Source organism: Pygoscelis adeliae, unplaced genomic scaffold (genome assembly GCF_000699105.1).
Source record: "Pygoscelis adeliae isolate BGI_AS28 unplaced genomic scaffold, ASM69910v1 Scaffold14, whole genome shotgun sequence".
Lineage (NCBI taxonomy): Eukaryota > Metazoa > Chordata > Aves > Sphenisciformes > Spheniscidae > Pygoscelis > Pygoscelis adeliae.
This window is the reverse complement of record NW_008825109.1, coordinates 3,458,884-3,467,194: the sequence shown is the minus strand read 5'-3', so window position 1 is coordinate 3,467,194 and position 8,311 is coordinate 3,458,884.

Here is an 8,311-nt window from a genome sequence, read left to right as displayed (position 1 = left end):
ACAAGAAGCTGGGAGGGGACACGGCTGGGACAGCTGACCCCAACTGACCAAAGGGATATCCCACACCGTATGACGTCATGCTCAGCATATAAAGCTGGGGGAAGAAGAAGGAAGGGGGGAATGTTCGGAGTGATGGCGCTTGTCTTCCCAAGTAATCGTTACACATGATGTAGCCCTGCTTTCCTGGAGATGGCTGCACACCTGCCTGCCAATGGGAAGTAGTGAATGAATTCCTTGTTTTGCTTTGCTTGCGTGCGCAGCTTTTGCTTTCCCTGTTGAACTGTCTTTATCTCAACCCACGAGTTTTCTCATATTTACTCTTCCAATTGTCTCCCCCATCCCACCAAGGGGGGGGAGTGAGCGAGCGGCTGTGTGGTGCTTAGTTGCTGGCTGGGGTTAAACCATGACAGAACAAAATATTTATGATACATAACATAGCTACAAAGGTTTATGGAGACACAGGTGACAAAATGAGAAAACTATGCTTAATCTAGTTATATTAATATAAAATGCAGAGTCCTACCAGCTAGTGGGGATTTTCCAACCCTACTTGTTCAGGGGCATGATTATTATGCGCACCCGAGTTGGTTCACAATAGAGCTACTTCAGCTAAAGAAACTAGCTCTTATGTTCCTGCCATTGCTTAGGGTGTTCTTATCTAAGTATAAACCCCCTGCACTTTTTGCGATTACTCACATTAAAAGCTGTAAAACAGACATACCCCAAAGTCTTTGGTGTCACCATCTTACAGGATGGATTTTTCCAGGGTCTAAAACTTAGTTCAGATGTTGCATGCCGTTTGAACATTTCTGGATGTTACTATACTACTTGTCTCTTCTACTCCCAAGGATTTTTTTTAAATTTTTTTTTCCTGCCAAATTGGGATGTCATAACTTTTGAGTTGGTTCCTGAACTGTCGTAGTTTACAGTGCAGCTGTAATAAGGTAAAACAAAATATGTGGAAGCCATTTGTGAGATGTGGGACATCTTGAGGCAGTAATCCCAACAGCTGATGCAGGTTAGTCAATGCTTGAGTGATCACGTTATTTACAGCCCATCAAAACAGCAGAAAAATTAAAGACAAATTCAGAGGACATTATTTGACCATCCATTCCAGTGCTCCCTGAGCCGTTCACCTTGGTTTTTTCCATGCCTCTATGACTTAGTACACAGTGGAGAAGGGTAGGTGATTCTTTATACCACTATTTCTTTTCCTGTAGGAATAGAAGCAGGGGAAAGTAGGCAATATGGCCACTAAGCTCTTTAAAATATATGGAATCATTCTGTTCCTACGTGGTTTTGCTCAGTTAAATCCCTTGCTGTTCATCTATACTTTGACTCTCAGTTGACAAGGTAATATTTTCATATATTGATAAAAAGACACTATCAGGTAGGATAGTAATTTAGGACTAATGTTTTGTATTTTCAAATAGCTGCACTTCAGTAGGGAAAATATAAAGAGCTCAGATACGCTTGGTAGAGGCAGTTCTGTGTCAGATGGAAGCAGCAGGAGACAAAACAGAAAAGAGTATCAAGTCTGACAGTTCTTTTAGGCAAGCTGTTCATTTAACCAAAGGAGTGGGCAATATGCCCTTGGCTTATAATCGAGACTGAAGAGCTTCAGTCCTCTACATCTGCCTGTAGAAGTATTACCCTTGTTTCTCCTTGACTGTGTGCAGTACAAAGACAGGAGCATAAATCATCTTCCTCTCACCACCTGACAGTTGCAAGAAATCAAAATAATGCATTTTCCCACTAGTTTTAACCTGGCAGCTGTTTGTCTGCAGATACTGATTCTGAAAAGTGTTTATACTGTAGCTTTTCAGGAATGTTGTACTAAAAATAATTCATAACTGAATCTTCCTGTCAATATCACATGGGATTAAATAATTTCAGTCAGTTCTGAACCTAGATAAATTTCTAATCAAATTATTTAATTTTAAAAGTAATCTCATAAAGTAAAACTGGAGACAACACTGAGCTTCCAAAAGTAGAAAAGGAAAACTTTGTAATTGCACATAGTTGAGTGTTACAAAATATTAATACTAACTTAGGGATAATAAGGTTCTTTCCACAGGACTCTGACAGTCTGAATTCCTTCTCTGATAGGATAGGTTAATATAGTAATTTTCGGGTAGACTGGGTAAACTTGTAGTAGGTTTTTTTTGACAGATCAGATATACTGTAGTTAGAACAAAGCCAAGAGGAGGTAGAAGTTTAGGAGTGCAGAATGACTAAAGCCAACATGGTGACTTTGCGGGGAGAATAAAGAGCTCTAGAGAACATCTGAGGATGCTCTAAGATCTAGTCAGTGAAATTTAATGTCTGAACCAGTATGGCAAGAAAAAAGAATCAGATTCTGCAACTAAACTACAATCCTGTGGGAAGGAGGGATAGACGAGTTGTTGACTGAAGTGGAGGAAAAGAAGTGGGAAAGGTTTCAAGCAGGGTGGCAGGGGGGAGGGAGGGAGGGAATTTAGTTCCTAGGTTCACCTTCCAAAGGATTCCGGATTCCAAGCTTGCATCTCTCCCACAGACCTGTTGATTTACTGCTATTTTGTGTTTTAAACCACAAATTTAAGAAATACGAACTTGACAAAGCTGCAGCCATAGGTTATATTCTTTATGCTACCTGAATAATAAGCATAACCATTTTAGGTGTCCTTCATGCTGTTTCTTTGAGATTGTGCGTTTCAGAAGGTAAGCCACACCTGGAATCTGGCAGTTCGGAGGCAACAGATTTTCAGTGATGCCTACGAGAATGATCCCATCAGAAATTTCAAGGTGTGGTTTATAAGGGAGAATGAAGCACTGACGTCTAAGTGGCTGTTTTAAGGCGCTCTGGGGATCTGTGTCAAGTTCCACGGTTTGATAGATGTCCTGTTTCTCATCCATGGCTTAGTCTGTAATGGTTCAAAGATGTTGAAATACCTGTGTCCTCCCCCCTCCCCCGAGCGTATATACTCTGCCTCGTGGACAATCCTATCATGAGCTCCAGAAAATACGCTACATAAGGTATTTTCAGTGTTTCTGTGCCAGATGACAGAGAGGAGCTGTTAAGCAGGCATTATTTGCCCCGTAGGAAAGCAATTGTCTTTGATCCATCTTTACAATCTCCTAAGAATTTGTGACTGATCACTTCATGCACAATGTTTTTCCAGATCCTTTCTAAAGAGCGTGTAATCTAATAACAGCAGTCTCTATCATGAGAAATTGCTTGGTTGAAACTCTGTCCCTGGGACTCTTTGCTACAGCCCCAGGCCAGTTCTCTGTAAAGCTTTGATTGAATGCCCTAAGACTTACCTCAAGATGGAGTCCTCAAATTTTAATTAAGAGCAAGCGCTTCCCAGATTAACCCAGGAAGGGGAGACACTAAACTCAGACTACACTGTGGGCTACCACAGGGGTTGACTGGAGCGCTGATCTCCCTCAGTGGTTTGGTTGTCAGGCTTACAGCATGCGTGTGCTCTGATACTAAAACCTTATCAATTCTTCTTAACAAGATGGGGTAAGTCCCAGGCCAAATGTCACTGACCGAGTCATTTCTGCAGCGCTCAGGGCTTTCCGCACTACTGCAGATTTCTCCTGGGGAGAACTATTTAGAGTGGTCCAAATGGGACAAGGGAGTGTCGTTAAGACTGAGCAATGCAGGCTATCAGAGCTCCCATGCTCAAGCTCGCTGCCTGGCATTTGACAAATGTAGATGTACTCCCAGGGTATTAGCTGGACATTGTGATGTTAATGGAATGGAGCTATCATTGAATTACTGTCTTGAGAAGCTGAAAGCTGAGAAACTCTGTTTCCAGATGCATGTTGTGATTCAAAAAGTAATCGTGTGATTCTGAACTCATTTGGATTGGTTTTGCTGATTTCCTCAGGATTAGTCATAGCTTAAAGTTATGCCCCTGCTTATGTAACTTGCTGAGTAGGACAGAGAGCTCAAACTGCAGCAGCCTGAAGAAGAGCGGGAACGGAACTCAACTCATGTAATTAACAGGCCTGTCTCTGCCGAAAAGGCCTTTCCGCCCCATCCACTGCAAGAAACCATACGAGTACACTGTCATTCCTGGATTAGTTAAACATTTTTCAAATGGCTAATATAACAAAGTCGTTCCAGCCAAGTTCTCCAACTCAGTAATTGCCATTGTGTCTGGTTCATAATTTCTCTCTTCTCCCATATTACAGTCCTTCTATAGGAACAGATGACAGAGCCGTCAGAGTATCTTGAATCACTGCTGGGTTGCCTGCGCACAAGGGCAAACCACCCTTGCACCGCGTGCCAGCCTGGCCAGTCTCAAGAGGACACCGTTGTCATCTGTCTCTGAACTTCTCCCACTGTTCCCTTTTTCTCTGACATGGCAATCTGAGCATTTTGTTCTGAGCCAGAAAGGTTGGCTGTCCCTTGGTTTATGTAAAGGGATGGGTGAAAAACACATTAGCCCAAATGGCACAGTTGGAATACAAGTAGGGTTTGTATCTATTGTGGAAGTTTATCTTTATGCTTGGTAAAATATAAACACTTGCCATAACTTCAAGCTTATTTCTCCATTGGGACTCCAGATTCATGTAGCCATTTGATTCATGAAAAAAGTTAAAATGGTGACACTGGGTCTATGAAAAGGTGTAAGGACTTAAATTTACCATGTGAATGGTCCTGTTGATCTCCTAACTGCTTATGCACATAAAGTGTTTTTGGAACCAAAATCATAGCTGAAAAGTTGTCCCCATTCCAATCACTGACAATTTTCAGTTGATGAAACATTGCTTTGTCTCTCGCATCAAATTGTCAAGCTGAAGTAAATCAGCAAAGCTTCCACAAATCCATAAGAAAAAACAACCTCAGAAATTCTACAGGCCTCATAATCCCACAATTTATGATACAATGCTAAATGTTATTACCTAAAATGTAGTAACTTGGGTGCAAAATTGCTGTAACATACATGCTATTATAAATATTTCGAAGGACATAGTCATTTAATTTATTATTTTAATTACTCTTTTTCCAGAAAGTCCAGGTTTACTTTTCATTCTGGAAAAAATGCTGTTTTTTGCTTTTTTTTCTTCTAAAAATCTCACCTGTGATGAATAATTAATTTAAAATGTTTAATTTTATTTAATATTTGTGAAAGATATCCTACCGGGACAAAATAAATTTGATATGCATAAATTTATGTATATATATCTGACAGGATTTCTTTGTATTTACAGCCCCCCTTGTTAATCTGAGATGTGGGACAGCAACAGTGCTACATTTGTATTATTTATGAATGTAAGATATATGTAATACTATAAGGAAAGGAAGCTTGGTGGTCTTCTGAACCTCTGTGTGCCTTACCAGAAAGTTCATTATTTTCATCCTTCCCGAGATGGAAATTCTCAGCAGGGTAGTTAGAACACCAAACAAACACAGTCTGAGTTTGTATGTAGAGCAGAATTCAAGAAAAAGATTTATTTCCTCCTTCCTCCTCCTGAATATAAGATTTAAAACACTTAAGTACTATTTTTCTTAACAGCTGGAGAACATTAGGTTTCATGGTAGAGTTCCATATTTCTAGAGAGGTTGATACAAGGAAATTTCTCTTACATTTGTGAGAAACCAAAACATTGATTACATTACAGCAAAAGGTTGGGGTTTTTTTTCCTTACTGACTTGCTGTGTGGGGAAACATTTGAACATGGGTTTATCTTAACCATTTTGAAAGTGAAAAGTCTTATGTTTATCCCAGCTGTTGCGGGCATGATCTTTGTGATGTGAATATTTATGGAAACCAGCACAGAACAGAGAAATGGGAGAAAGGGCAGGAAACACTGCTGAAACTTATAAGGAAAAACAAGCAAATGCAGATATACGTGTTAAGCAGAAGGATTCACCCCTTTTATATTGTTATAGGTATAGAAATGGAAGGATAACTTAACACTTCTTTTTTTTCCCCTGGTAATGAGCACGCACATAGAATCAGAGAGAGAAATGTAGCATGAAAGTTTCTAATTAATTTGCATCAGAATTATTATTCTTGAGGCCAGTAACTTATTTAGTGAATCAGAATGTCAGCAACAAGCAGTTGTTCTGTAAGGCAAATAACAAGCTGTGGTTGCTCACACTTGCGTCCATTTTCCCTCTCTCTTCAACCCCCTGCAAGATAAGGGGGGGTAGCAAATACATAAAGCAAGTTAATACCCCAAGGAAGTCTGGCTAATATATTTCTATTGAGATGGTTTTAAAGGAAGGTGTGAAGTCTACTACCAAGTTACAGTCACGTAGATGTGTTTGCCTGAACTTGCAGGAAGAGTGAGCGTTTATCACTGTGAAAAGATTTCCATTTGTCTTCAAAATGACCACTCCGGCATACTTAAGGTACCCTATTGTAACCGCTTGATCTGCCAGGAAAAGAATGCAGTAGATCTAAAAGCTGCAGAGTTTTGAGGAAAGGCCCAAGATGGGTCCCATGCTGTTGGTCTTACTGGATTAAAAATACGGGAAGTTTATCGCTGACCTGTGTTGTAAATGTTGATTATTATTTTTTATTGAATTTATATTTTGTGTTTGATAGTGAATGAGTAACTATAAGAACATTTTGATTAATCTTTATGTTAACGTCATGTAGGGGTTGCTGCTGTGTTATTAATCTTCATGTTAGCGTTATGTAAAGGGTTGCTGTGTTATTCACTGGACCATGTTAACCTTACTTTTAAGTCTCTAGAGCGCAACCAGACCACGTAGGCTTTATTGTATAACTTTTAAGTCTCTAGAGCACGACCAGACCACTTAGGCCTTATTGTATATGGGATGACTTATTTGACAACTTGACATGGTAGATGAATGACTATCAAGTTAACTTGACAGTGAAATTTATCTTAAGGTAACCTGAAGTGAACTGTCCTCATTATAATACTAAAAAACACACCCACAGGTCAAGAAGACCCTCGCCCAGGTGAAGACCCTTCCCCTGCGCAAGCATAGTAACAGAAGAGAATGACACAGCAGATATTATAAGTCTGTAAATCACTAACCAATCATTGTAATTGGGAGTGTATTACCTTGTAATTTTTGCGTATAAATGTAACAGTGATCTAGCCTTAGGTGTGCTTGATTTGTGGAAATTCCACCTTGCACCCGGCGCTGCAATAAAGAATGCCTGCTTTTTCTAAAACTCCAAATTGAGTCTTAGAGTTCTTCATCTGCCGATTTACGGTAACACCTGGACATTGCACCATTTGTCTCCAGTGAGATCACTCCATACTGAATGGTTGGGTTGGTAGGAGGGGTCTGTGTGGAAACTATTTGAAAATGTGTACATATAGACCTGGCTGGAATTCATGTCTACGCGTACCCAGCGTGTAAGGCATCGTTACCTAGGGGTACCAGGTGTTACGCTCAAAATCATGGTTAAGGGCAAAGAGGAAGCACGCCTTATATGTAAGTAAAGCCAAGAATTTCTCACCCATCTGTGGCTCCCCTGGGCCTGAAGGTTGGCAGTTTCATTCTGGGGTGTATAGGGAGTGTCACAGCAAGGTGTCAACGTGTGGAGTGCTTCACTGGGACAAATCTGACGTTCATGTGGATGGTTTCTTCTTCCTTGCTCCAGGATCCACATGGGGTCATTTTTTGTTTGCTAACAAGATTTTACGCTCTTGATCTTTCTTTGTTGGTCTGCAGCTCTGTTACATCCAAACTCACTGTCTATATCGTGACCTTTGTGCATGTTAGATACAACTTCTTTGCTCTCTGTGTTATCCCTAAAACCAGTTTTGTGCGGCTCCAGGTCTGCCTTTCTTTAACCAACAGTGGCTGAGTTGTTCGTAGCTGTGGAGTCTCCAGTGCCAAGGCCGTGCCCTGCTCGTGTCACATGCCTGTATGCCCTGCTGCACCCCACGTCTCCATTCCTGGTTACGCAGGTAGCTATGGAATGGCTGTCTGGAGGTGTAACACGCTCTTTTGGGGTAAGGGTTTGTGAGGGTTGCTTTAGAGATGAACTAGGCCGCTGGTTATTGTGGACCAGGCTCCTGTCAGAGTGCTGGACATCATTTTACTGACGATATTTAGATTTGTTTGTGAGAGAAGGATGAAGCTAAAAACAAAAACCCCCTCTTTTGTCTAAATTGGACAACCTAGAAACCTCTTTGGAGGACTTTCTGTAGAGTTAATAATTTAGCATTAAGAATTAAAGACATCATTGTTTTTGGTAACAGATGCTGGATGATCAATAATGGTTACGGAGAGCTATGTTTATTAGGATTATTTTGGGCTGGATATTTATTGCACAACCATATATAGGGCTGTAGGAGGTCCAGGTGCCCGCGGGGAGCTGAC